At 42.9% G+C, this 13,788-nt stretch overlaps 1 protein-coding gene and 1 non-coding gene across 5 annotated transcripts in view; both read left to right on the top strand.

Moving 5' to 3' along the window:
- Window positions 1-2,724: 2,724 nt before the first annotated feature.
- Window positions 2,725-13,788, top strand: part of LOC138968456 (transforming growth factor-beta-induced protein ig-h3-like) — a 72,467-nt gene continuing 61,403 nt past the window's right edge. Inside the window, exons 1-2 of one of the 4 annotated variants that reach the window (XM_070341025.1) lie at window positions 2,725-2,991; window positions 3,748-4,219. The gene's annotated coding sequence lies outside the window, so the exon portion shown is untranslated. Of the gene's footprint in view, window positions 3,025-3,747; window positions 4,220-13,788 lie in introns of all 4 variants that reach the window. The other 3 variants (XM_070341026.1, XM_070341024.1, XM_070341027.1) reach the window with 3 other exon arrangements.
- On the top strand, window positions 5,776-5,849 carry Trnar-gcg (transfer RNA arginine (anticodon GCG)). Its single transcript has one exon. It is a non-coding gene; the product is annotated as a tRNA-Arg (tRNA).

Raw genomic sequence — 13,788 nt, 5'->3', positions numbered from 1 at the left:
GATTCGGGGGTTGTGATTGGATAGTCTCACACAGCCCTTTTTCTTTTTCACATAAAATATTTATGACTAGATGATTACCCGCTTCGCCGGGTACCGGCTTCGCCGGGAAGAAGTAGAGCCGAATACCAGGCTGTGCCTGGGACCCGGCAAACGCCGGCTTCGCCGGCGCACGAAGGAAAGGAGATAAACGCGCAAAACACTGGAGACCTTCTAAAAATAGTAACGTGCAGTGACCTTCTAAAAATAGTAACGTAGTAACGGGAATATGGATTGACGCCACACGGAGGAAGGGAGATAATCGCGGCTGAAAACACTGGAGAAGATAAGGAAGAGTTACTGGTAGTGGATCCAGACCAAAAAAAAACAAAATCGGTTCAGCGCGCACAGCTGAGAGCACGTGTTGAAATATCTCATCGATGAGGTTGTGTCCGGGGTGTAGCTGAATACGGTGTCCAAATTTTAAAAAGATCCACCGAGAACTTTGGCCGTGCATCGCGAACAGACAGACAGACAGACTCTAGTCGTATATATATATACTCGATGATTACCCGCTTCGCCGGGTACCGGCTTCGCCGGGAAGAAGTAGAGTCGAATACCAGGCTGCCCCTGGGACCCGGCTTTGCCGGGTGTACGCCGGCATCGCCGGCGCACGAAGGAAAGGAGATAAACGCGCAAACAGACCTGTTTACCCTTACGATTTTGGCGTAATTTATTACGATTTTCTGCAAAAAATACGCCATTCCGCTATCCGTGTCAAGACTACGATTTTCATAAATAAAATATTTTTTTTTATTTTTTTATTTATTTTTTTTTTTTTTTAATTAATTCACATGTTTGGCATTGTTTTTTCAATGGCAAAATGGGGTGAAAAAGCACAGGACTGACCAGAGATCATGTCTGTCTGATAAGACGCTGGAGAGCCTTATTCTAGTGATGAAGTCTCACCCTCACTCATTCGGCAAGCGCAAGTACAGTAGAGAAGCGCTTGACACACTGAAAAAGGCCTACTACGAGCAAAAGAAAAAGAATCAGTGATGCATGTGCTTTTGATGTGATCTTCGTTGAAATTATGATGACTACAAAAACTGACTGATGTGTTTTGTTTGTGAATGATGGATATATGTGCATGATTGCGTTTCGCAGACACAGTTGTCATGTGCGTTGTAATTGGCGACGAATGCTGGATGATTACTATTTTTGTGCCAGGATTACTATTTTTGGGGCTGAGCATTACTCCAAAACACTTATGGGGGTAAACAGGTCTGCGCAAAACACTGGAGACCTTCTAAAAATAGTAACGTGCAATAACCTTCTAAAAATAGTATCGTAGTAACGGGAATATGGATTGACGCCACACGGAGGAAGGGAGATAATCGCGGCTGAAAACACTGGAGAAGATAAGGAAGAGTTACTGGTAGTGGATCCCGACAACAAAACAAAAAACAAAAACAAAATCGGTTCAGCGCGCACAGCGCTGCGCGCTGAGAGCACGTGTTGAAATATCTCATCGATGAGGTTGTGTCCGGGGTGTAGCTGAATACGGTGTCCACATTTAAAAAAAGATCCACCGATAACTTTGGCCGTGCATCGCGAACAGACAGACAGACAGACAGACACTAGTCGTATATATATATATATAGATATAGATGGGGAATAAATTTACACCAACAAACTACACGCGGTTCCGATTTCATCACCGTGGATCTTCGACTCGTCGGCATTATACTTTTCTTCTTCTTCTTCTACGTTCGTGGGCTGAAACTCCCACGTACACCCGTGGTTTTGCGAGAGTGGAATTTTACGTGTATGACCGTTTTTACCCCGCCATTTAGCCAGCCATACGCCGCTTTCGGAGGAAGCATGCTGGGTATTGTCGTGTTTTTATAACCCACCGAACTCTGACATGGATTACAGGATCTTTTCCGTGCGCACTTGGTCTTGTGCTTGCGTGTACACACGAAGGGGGATAAGCCTCTAGCAGGTCTGCACATAAGTTGACCTGGGAGATCGGAAAAATCTCCACACTTAACCCACCAGGCGGCCGCGGCCGGGATTCGAACCCTCGACCTTTCGATTAAGAGGCCGACGTCTTACCACCCTGCCCCAGCGCCCGTCGGCATTATACTTGTCTCGGCAAAATATCAGGCCCTATTGCTCTGCTGAAAACAAAATAGCTGTAATCACATACGAGATTTCAGCAGGGATGTAACTTATACAAATCACACAATACTAAAAAGATAGTTGAAGAAAAGGAACAAAATGGCTGATACAAGTGTTTTATGAAAATAGTTGAATTCCCATTGGCATTGCGTCGTCGTGTCCTGTCTCTCTTTTTTTTCGACCTTTCGTTCTACCGTTCAGCATGGCAGATGTTGGGTGAGGATTTCAAAGAGAACGATTGTCAAGTACAGTTGAACCTGCCCTGGTGACCTCCCCTCGATAACGACCACCTGCCCACAACGACCATCTCACACGATCCCGACGAGCTCTTGTTCAATATAATTCACCTTTCCTTAGTGACCACCTCTCTATAACAATCACGTTTGGTCGGGGTCGGTTCCTTGGGTGCTCGTTATAGACAGGTTCGATTGAATACACGTTTCAAAAGAACAAAACTGTCCACCTCAAGTGCCTGTGGGGAGTATATAATATATATTATCTCCTTTCACCTTTCTCACTTGTCTATTACCATCCATCGTTTTCATGAGAAGCGTTGCGCAAAGCAATTGCACGCAGACTGGCTTCGCTCACCCATTGCGAAACTAACTATTGTGTTACGCGCACCACACTTTGCCAAACCCTTGCATATTATCCCAGTGGATTAAAGGACTGGTGGTGTAGCAGCGGCGGTGTAGTGAAGTGTTGTCTCTTTGGAGTCTGTCACATTGGATCAAAAATGTGGTGTTAACACTGATGTCGCACCGTTCAATGCCATTCGTATGAATGGATTTGGAATAGAATGCGTACCATCATTGTTTTCGGTGAACCAAGGTTAGAATGAATCCATCACTTGCTTCCTCGCTGGTAACGACATATTGGATTTTGATTTACAATTATACATGTTGACAGCGCGTGCTTCTTGGGTTCATGGACAAAAGCTAAACTTGCTGTTCTGTCAATGTTAGATGTGTCGCGTTTTTGTGTGTGATCAAGTGGTGCTGAAAATCTCTGAATCCCTGTGGTCTTCGGGTGTTAAGTTGTCAGATGCTGCCTTCTGCCGACTTTAAATTCATTTTTGTATCTAAGCAACAAAACTTGAATTTATTGACACCGCGACTTCTGTGATTCCTCTCGATTAATTCCGCTGTCGTGAAAAGCTTGGACATTAAGATGTCATGCTCGAGGCAAGGCTTCCGTAATAAAGCAAACTATGAAACATTAATGTATCTAACGTGTCCTCTGCGGTGTGTGTGTGTGTGTGTGTGTGTGTGTGTGTGTGTTTGTGTGTGCGTGTGTGTGTGTGTGTGTGTGCGTGCGTGCGTGCGTGCGTGTGTGTGTGTGTGTGTGTGTGTGTGTGTGTTTGCCTCTGCCGGCGTCTGCCTGTGTGAAATACTACGGGCAGGGCGGGTGACTGGGCTAGTCTGTGCTAGAGGTTTTGATATTGAGAATTGTCTTTTTCTATTTTGTTTTCTTTCCTTCCTTTATTTTGTCCCACTTTTTAAAGATCTTTGATGAACAATAAAATGTAACATAACTCACCGTTACGAATAAAACTGATTCTGTTGCCCTCTTCTTTGCCACCACAAGTATTCGGCAGGGGAAGTAATTCTTCCAAGCGGTGAAGGAAAGCAGACGAACTTCTGCGGATGATTGGGAAATTGCTCGCGCCGTCGAGGGTTTCTCTGACGGCATTTGTGAAGTGTCGACTCCGCCTTGAAATTGTTACGCTGCGATTGTGTTCCTTATTTTCGTGTGGAGGTTCCTTTCTCCGACAAGACCTTGTGTTCGTCGGTGTCACAAAGTGATGAAGTGACACAGAATGTCCGAATTTCTGAAGAGTTCTGCAGGGGGACAAAATTCGAAGATTGATCAGTGAGAAAAATCAACTGAAAAGAATCATTCCAGATTATTCTAACTGTAACAGACTGAAGAAATCGGAACAGTTTTTGAAGACTTTTCGATCGTTTTTCCGTTTTAATCTCATGCTGTGTGTCGGTTATGCTGTTTTACTCTGTGGTCATTCTGGTGGATTCAACTGAAAGGATTCAATCGAAGAAAGGTAAGTTTACAATTATATAAACCGTTTTGATACCTTTGTTAATGGCACAGTAAGTCTCCCGTAAACCATCACAGATACTGTCAGGCTTTTACACACAGTACAAACACCCACCAAACAGGCTTACTGTACATGTTATTTTACTTATATCTTTTTACAGCGATGGAGTGCAGTTAAGGTGTTATGCCTTGTTAAAACGGGTGCATAAAGGAGTCCACTACTATAAATAAAATGAGTTCTTTTAAATGCAAATTACCGATAGAAGTTTCCATAATCTACTGTAAAAGTTAACCCGGTTGAAAATCACAGCGTTGTCACTACACGCTGTCAAAAGACTAGGTCCAAAGCACAAGGAAGGAGAGGAGGGGCGAACTAGACAGGTTTGATTCTTTGTCATAATGAGAGTTATAAGGGAGATAATCCCTGCACGGTCACGAACCTGCATGTGTTTTTACAATCTCACTCGGTTGAAAATATATCCATTCTGTTCTTTTTTACATTTAGTCAAGTTTTGACTAAATGTTTTAACGTAGAGGGGGGAATCGAGACGAGGGTTGTAGTGTATGTGTGTGTGTGTGTGTGTGTGTATGTGTGTGTGTGTGTGTGTGTGTGTGTCTATGTGTGTCTGTGTGTGTGTGTAGAGCGATTCAGACCACACTACTGGACCGATCTTTATGAAATTTGACATGAGAGTTCCTGGGAATGATATCCCCGGACGTTTTTTTCTTTTTTTCGATAAATACCTTTGATGACGTCATATCTGGCTTTTTGTAAAAGTTGAGGCGGCACTTGTCACACCCTCATTTTTCAATTAAATTGATTGAAATTTTGGCAATGCAATCTTCGACGAAGGCCGGGGTTTGGTATTGCATTTCAGCTTTGTGGCTTAAAAACTAATGAGTGAGTTTGGTCATTATAAATCGGAAACTTGTAATTAAAATTATTTTTTTATTAAACGATCCAAAAACAATTTCATCTTATTATTTGTCATTTTCTGATTCCAAAAACATATACATATGTTATATTTGGATTAAAAACAAGCTCTGAAAATTAAAAATATAAAAATTATGATCAAAATTAAATTTCCGAAATCGATTTAAAAACTACTTCATCTTATTCCTTGTCGGTTCCTGATTCCAAAAACATATAGATATGATATGTTTGGATTAAAAACACGCTCAGAAAGTTAAAACGAAGAGAGGTACAGTAAAGCGTGCTATGAAGCACAGCGCAACCGCTGCCGCGCCAAACAGGCTCGTCACTTTCACTGCCTTTTGCACTAGCGGCGGACTACGTTCAGTTTCATTCTGTGAGTTCCACAGCTTGACTAAATGTAGTAATTTCGCCTTACGCGACTTGTTTTTCTTCAGGGCGTTCTCCTTTGGCACGTTAGCTTCAACAGACGGAGAAAGAATAATTAGAGATAAAAAAATAAAAATAAAAAAAAACTATTCAAGTGTAAAATGATAAAAGACATCAATGATGAAAGACAAAATTGCTAACACAAAAACGAAAACGCTGAGAGTGATTGGCAACTTAAATGTGCTTTTTAACGCACCGGCCCCCGTGGCGCAGTGGTTAGCGCATCGGGCTGCGGGCCGGGAGGTCGTGGGTTCGAATCCCATCAGGGTCATGTGGGTTTTTCGGGCTACGGTCGGCTCCTACCCAGAGTGGAAGTGCTATGGTTCCTATGGGAAGGCTGGAATCACACAGCCGAGTGTCATTCACTTAACGAATGCGACTTTGAGGGTGCTCAGGTTCTGCATACCTGACCAACACCGCAGGTGCGGCAGTTCTCGGGCCTGGTTGATGCCAGGATATATTATGACAGTAAGCGTAGAGTGCTGCCCTGTCACGTAGTCTCAAACCAAATTGGAAATCCATAGCATCATCATTATAATCATCCTCATCTCATTAATCATCCAAAATTATAAAATGTCCTTGCTCTTGTGGCCCTTCATGCCCGGAACTCCCATGGTGACCTTGGTCTCATTGTTCCTGTTCCATCCTTCCCTGAATAGTATTTCTGCTGTCAGTCTTCAACGTGTGACGTTCTGGGGGGTCGACGGAGGGACGTGGTGGCGGTCTGCTCTCTGGAGGGGACGCTCACTTAGTCTGGCTCCGCGACTTAGCAGTCAATGTCGTTAGTAGGGGGCATAGTAGGTAGTGGGCTGAGTCCGTTAGCTCGGGACAGACCCACTACTGAACACCGTCGAAGTGACTCAGCAGAAGTGCAGTGTCAACTTCCGAGGGTAGCCTACCGCAACGACCCGACATCCCTCCCTGGAGCGTCTGTAAAATCGACAAGTCTGGCAGCGGAACGAAATTCAGATGTGGATGGAGCAGCGAATACAGGAACGGGGCGGCGTGAGAGTACACCGGAACAAGGAACAGGTGTAAGGGAAAAAAAAAAAAAATGTGCTTTAACGCTAACTCAGTTAGTTTTTATATTTAGTCAAGTTTTGACTAAATATTTTAACATCGAGGGGGAATCGAAACGAGGGTCGTGGTGTATGTGCGTGTGTGTGTGTGTGTGTGTGTGTGTGTGTGTGTGTGTCTGTGTGTGTGTGTGTGTGTGTGTAGAGCGATTCAGACTAAACTACTGGACCGATCTTTATGAAATTTGACATGAGAGTTCCTGGGTATGAAATCAAAACTTGACTAAATGTAAAAACATATTTCCAGCGTCAGCGACGTAAAAAGCAACATTTAACAAACGCCAGTGTCTTTTTACTGTTAGTCTTGGACTTCAAGACCACAACTTTGAATCCTCTTGTAAACTAAACATTGGAAGGAAAAGGTCTTTAACATATCAAGTAAGAGCGTCCTCCCACTTTACCAAAAATCTTGGGCGGGTTGCTCTTTCTGTGCAGAGTGGAATTGTTTTGCGGAATTAAATTCTTAATTGACACCTGTTTGGCTTATCTAGACTGTAAGCACCGGAAGGGAGGTATCTGTTATGTAAACGTGCAAGCAAAAAACTAGACTGCTAATGGCACGATCAATCATTCAGTACAACCCAACAAAAACTGTTCGGCAAAAGTAATAAAACGAAGTATAGTAAAAGGACATGAACGTTTCTAGACAGCTTGGCAACTGAGCACGAACACGTTCCGCGTTGACAACTAAATGTCTTTCCGACAGTCTTGTATGTGACACGAGTACTAAATATGTTTGTGACAAGACTTTAGTTATCCCTGTGGATGCATGTGTGGTGGGAAAAATCAAGCAAAGCTCAAAACCAGCGAATCCAGTTTAGCAAAGACCAGCAAAGCAGTTGGGACACAAGGCAACGCGTGTGAGTTTATGTTTCACATCGAATTTGTAAATTGCCTAGAATCTACGTCGATTGCCTGTATAGAAACGTTTGTGGTCACCTTTTGATCTTTTTCTTTTTTGATCTAAAAGAAAGTATATTGATTGATTTGATTAATTGATTTTTGATTCATTCATTGATATACTGATTCTTTTATTTTACTCTTTTTTTATTTATATCTTTATATCTATTTTTATTTATTCATTTGTTTTTGTTTTTCATGTTAAAGTTCAATGATGTCAAGAAACGTGGCTGCTGGTGCTTGTATATTCTGAATATGTTTTCTCTTTGTTCTTTTGTCAGTGCAATTTGGGTAGTGGAAACTTACCAAACTGTGTTGTCTTTTTTTGAGTTGAACCAAACCTAAACGATAACCTAGTTTTGATGAATTTCCTGTGCCGCAACGCTAAATTGATAACAATTTAAAATTGCTCAAAATGCGTCGTACACCAGAAATGCACAAAAACTACAGCTATCATCATCTGTGACAGTCAAAATTGTACCGTTTTGGTGCAACAGCTATAAAAAAAAATAATGTGCACCTTCATTTTGAACACGAAACAAGTCGCGTAAGGCGAAAATACAATATTTAGTCAAGTAGCTGCCATTGTTCAGCAAGACCGTATACTCGTAGCATCGTCAGTCCACCGCTCATGGCAAAGGCAGTGAAATTGACAAGAAGAGCGGGGTAGTAGTTGCGCTAAGAAGGATAGCACGCTTTTCTGTACCTCTCTTTGTTTTAACTTTCTGAGCGTGTTTTTAATCCAAACATATCATATCTATATGTTTTTGGAATCAGGAACCGACAAGGAATAAGATGAAAGTGTTTTTAAATTGATTTGGACAATTTAATTTTGATAATAATGTTTATATATTTAATTTTCAGAGCTTGTTTTTAATCCGAATATAACATATTTATATGTTTTTGGAATCAGCAAATGATGGAGAATAAGATAAACGTAAATTTGGATCGTTTTATAAATTTTTATTTTTTTTACAATTTTCAGATTTTTAATGACCAAAGTCATTAATTAATTTTTAAGCCACCAAGCTGAAATGCAATACCGAAGTCCGGGTTTCGTCGAAGATTACTTGACCAAAATTTCAACCAATTTGGTTGAAAAATGAGGGCGTGACAGTGCCGCCTCAACTTTCACGAAAAGCCGGATATGACGTCATCAAAGACATTTATCAAAAAAATGAAAAAAACGTTCGGGGAATTTCATACCCAGGAACTCTCATGTCAAATTTCATAAAGATCGGTCCAGTAGTTTAGTCTGAATCGCTCTACACACACACACACACGCACACACACACGCACACACGCACATACACCACGACCCTCGTTTCGATTCCCCCTCGATGTTAAAATATTTAGTCAAAACTTGACTAAATATAAAAAGGAAAGTTTGATGTACGGTACAGGGGAAAAGAATGGTTATCTTACGGTTGAATGGGGGGGGGGGGGGGGGGGGGAGGAAGGATGTATACTTCGGGCGACACAACTCGACGGTATAAGCAGGAGATTACTAACAAGAGAGGAGGCAACTGGAGACGTGGTTGCCAGTGACACCACACATACAAACGGCTCCTTCATAACTTTACATCAATGCACAGCAGCGGACATGTTTTCATTGTAGAGTTTTCTTCAGTTCGCGTGCTCCAATTACCACTTGCCTTGTCACTGTCAAAGACGTACAAAAAGGCTTTGCGGGCGGTAGTGCGAGGGAACGAGGAGGGTGACAAAGGTGGGGACAGGAGAGGGGGGGGGGGGGGGGGGCAGGGTTTTGAAGTTTGGGTAAGCTAGTAGATTGTCCTTGAAGTCAGGTTGGCATGTTTACACGAAAACCTACACGTTTTATTGTCGTTTAATCGGTGGACCGCTCTCACCTTTTCATATCTGGTTGAATGTAATTTTGGAAGGTCGCGTGGCTTGAAGTGATGTAGACACGTAAAAAACAGATATGCTTGACGCTTTTAATTACTCTTTAGCCTAATCGTTTTTCCGCTCTCATGTTTTCGTTACGTTGCAGAATGAAATCTTTTTAATCGCATACTTCTGTAATTATATTTCTATTTAGCTGATAAAATACTGAGGCTGCACTTTAGCTTTGGCTGTCTAGTGTTGTGTCCTTTTTTTTGTAGGAAAGCCGTTCTTGTTAAATGAGCTGGACAAATCTGAAATCTTGATTTAACAGCAAAAACAACTTACCCTGTTCATTTTCTATGCAAAGGAACCTTCAAGTTTTCTGACCGAATTCGCGAAGCATTTAAAAAAAAAAGGGACCTCATTTAAGTGTCCCAAAAGGAACAATGTAAGCATCTTATATGGTTTATTTGGTGATTTAAACTCAAAAACGTGTGATTAAGAACCTGGTACTTTATCAAGACGTTATCCACCGTATCCAGTTAATGGTAATACTGGTCACGTCTGTCGGTTTGTAACCTACGTTTTTGTGGGGACTGGCGTTTTAATGGCTATACAGTTCAGAATGTCGGAAAAAAACAGCCACCGTTTTATGTGTGAAAGAAACAAGTAAGTAGTGACAGTGTGGGCACTTTAACAAAATTACTGCTCTCATTTGTGCGTGCTTGTGCCTCCCAGTTTTGTGACAGGCGCTTCCAATGCAGGGGGGGGGGGGGGGGGTGGGGCATGATCCCTGAGTTATATAGGAAATGGCACAAGGTCAGGATTCATGTTAAGTAAATCTCCTTTCTCGGGCTTGTGATATAAAAGACTGTGGTGTCTTGAATGTTGTCTTCACGGCGGCTGTAAAACTTACCTTTATTTTAAGACTCCTTTTATTTGAAGACCTGATTTCCGAAAGTTTGCATTGGGCGTTCGTCAAAAGGGGTGGAAGAGGAAAGGGGGTTAATATTCCTTGACAGACACAGAGTTGGCAAACAGAAGGTGGGTATGGGAAGAAGGGCAAGGAGGGGGGGGGGGGCGAGCGTTACAAGGTAGGGATAGATGGAGTTCTGTTGAGGAAGAGATGAAAAGGTCGCGCAGTGGTGAATTTGTGACCTACGGTGCCAACCAATAAATCAAACAGACAACCTTGATGGTTAACATTGGACCAGACAGACTCATCCCGGGAGACTCAAATGCCAGTGATAGTAAGTACTCCCATTCAGCAAAAAAACTATGTGGGTTTTAAAGGTGATGTCCAACGTAATTGGTGGTCTTTAACATCATCAACCACTCTAAAAGTGGGGCAAGTCAGTGTAAAAGTGTGGGGGCACAGACATTTAGCTGAGTGTTGCTTTTAGAACTATTTTCGATCAGATAGAATGAGACTAGGCGAAGTAAAGTAGGGGTTAGGAAAGATTGTTTTAGTTGCTTTGCATGAATAGTGTCAGATTTAGGCACCATAAAAACTGTCTTCGACAAAACAAGTCACCAAACGGTTCCTTTAAGTCCTTCGAGAATTAGTGCACATAGTTCTGCGTTGTGGCTAGAACTGCTAGTAAAGAATATGCGAATCTAGTGTCGACTTTCGCGCAAGGGCGTCCTTTTTGTGACAGTTAAGTGGTTGCTGAATTGGCAGAAAATGTAAAGTTTAAGGGCACACTCGAGCTGTGGATGCAAGCACGCCTGCGGTGATTGTTAAATTCCGGTTAATGTTGAGTGACCTTGCGTTTTCTGAATTGCTCTGGACTGCTAGCAAAATCATATAGTGTCAATCCCGGTAGTAGTTGCGATGATTTATTGAGGCGTGCGTTTGGTCTGATGTCAAAATTGGCATGTAGACTGTTTGCCTGTCCCTGCTGTCACTGGTGTGAGCCCATTATCATTATTCTGTTTCCATTTTTTAAACGAGTCTGTCTGTCTGTGTGTCTGTCTGTCTGTCTGTCTGTCAGTTTGTCCGTCTGTCTGTCTGACTGTCTATGTAGCTACCTGTCTGTCCATCTATCTATTCATCTATCTGTTTCTCGGGCCGTTCATTTGAATATATATCTTTCTAGCTATCTACCTTTCTGTCTGTCTATCTGTCTGTCTATCTGTCTGTCTGTTTGTCTGTCTGTCTTTCTATCTATCAATCCATCTATCTATCTATCTATCTATCTATCTACCCACCGTCGTGCCGTCCGCCTGTTCCGCATGTTTTGTCTTGTCATCATCGTCTCTCCTCTTTTCTCCTCTTCGGTGTCCGAACCACCCCCCGTGTATACTACATTGGGTGTGCACGTTAAAGATCCCACGATTGACAAAAGGGTCTTTCCTGGCAAAATTGCTTAGGCACAGTTAATAATTGTCTACCATACCCGTGTGACTTGGAATAAGGCCGTGAAAGGTAAATATGCGCCGACATGGCTGCAATCTACTGGCCGTATAAAATTTCATCTCACACGGCATCACTGCAGAGCGCCTAGAACTGTACCCACGGAATATGCGCGATATAAGCCTCATTGATTGATTGATTGATTTTCTCTCTCGTTCTCCCTTTCGCTATCTTTCCCCCACCCCATCTCCATTCGCTACTTCCATTTTTTTGCCTTTCAAATTGTAGGCGTGTGTAACTTCGACGAGATGTCCGGTGTCTTTTTGCGGTTTTCCTGTTATGTTAACGCGAAAAGGCTCGAACCTGAGCATCAAACTTCAATGTGTAAAAAATGAAGATAGCCAGATTCCTAGGTGTTTAGTTTCTTCTGTATTCTGGGCGTTTAAGCCTATCGCAAACACCGGGTTATTTACACACAAAACACTGTAACAGAACAGAGACATGAACCGACACGCGAACACAGACAGGTGCTAAGGATTTTTGAGATTTCTGTTTGCCTTTCAGTGCATGCTTTGGAGATTATTGTTTGTATCTTTGAATTTAGTTCAGGGTTGTGCAAATGTTATTCTTAGTTTCCCCGTATCCATGCATGTAAACTGTTACCTTTCACGAATTATTATAATTTTTTTGACTGCCCTTCCCCACTCTTTGCCTTTCTGTTTCTATCTGACTCTGTCTCGCTCTGTCTCTGTCTGTCTCTGTCTCTCTCTGTATCTCTCTGTATCTGTCTCTCTCTCTCTCTCGTTCTCTCTCTGTCTCTGTCTCTCTGTGTGTGTCTCTCTCTCTCTCTCTGTCTCTGTCTCTCTGTGTCTCTATCTCTCTCTGTCTCTCTCTCTGTCTCTCTTGTTTTGTCTGTCACGGTCTGTCTGTCTGTCTCTGTCTGTCTGTCTGTCTCTCTCTCCCTCTCTCTAGCTCTCTCTCTCTCTCTCTCTCGCTTGCTCACACACACATACACACACAGACAAAACACACACACACACACACGAACCTCTCTCTCTCTCACACACACACACACACACATACACACACAACTAGCCTCACGCATGCAAAAATGCACGTAAATACAAACAGAGCCTATGTCTGTCTGTATGTCTATCTGTCTGTCTGTTTTGTCTGTCTGTCTGTCTGTCTCTGTCTGTCTCTGTCTGTCTGTCTGTCTGTCTCTGTCTCTCTCTCTCTCTCTCTCTCTCTCTCTCTCTCTCTCTCTCTCTCTCTGAGATCTCGCGAGATTTTCGAGCAGCAGGGCGGAAATTTAGAGCTCTCGATTTAACTTTGAGAAACGCTCAATAATTCCCTCAAAATGCCAGCTGATGGACTCCCAACAGCTCTGGAAGGTACACTGGAAGCCCTGCTCAAGGTAAACACCGTCTGTTCCTGGACAGTGTGTGCAGAAGGAACGAAAACTACAGTTGTCCTGCGACTTGTGTCAGCCTCTGACTCGGACCGGCCAGCCATGACTCAACATTATTGACGAAAGCCGCCAAGCCAGCTTCAGCGCGACAAGCTGCGAGCAGAAGAAAAAAAGAGAAATAAAGAAGAAGAAAACCGTGTCGACACATTGTAGGCAAGTCGTCATGAAATCCCTTTACTGTTCAATCCCGCTACCCTTGGTTCGACACAAGGAAATCAACAACAACTGCTGGAATGTGAATGTGAAAGTGACACACGACACAGTTACAGTGACATTTTTGCACGTGCTGCACGCACTGATGACAACACGCCCCCTGAACGTAAATGACAATAAACAGGGTGAGGCTGAAGCTGTGCTATTGTCGCCACGGGCCACTGAGTCACGTGGTGTGTCTGTTTTGGATACCTGGCTGTTGAAAACACAGTCTCGGACCAGAGAAGTCACAGAAACACAGGATACATCAGAGAAAAGGGCATCTGACCTAGCCTACAGTCTGTCGGCCGTAAAGGAGTATGTGTCGGGACTGAAGGACCGATCAGCTGTGCGTGCAGTGAAACATGTA

This window comes from Littorina saxatilis, linkage group LG6 (genome assembly GCF_037325665.1).
Source record: "Littorina saxatilis isolate snail1 linkage group LG6, US_GU_Lsax_2.0, whole genome shotgun sequence".
Lineage (NCBI taxonomy): Eukaryota > Metazoa > Mollusca > Gastropoda > Littorinimorpha > Littorinidae > Littorina > Littorina saxatilis.
Note: the sequence above shows the minus strand (reverse complement) of the source record. Positions and strands in the feature narration are given on the sequence as shown.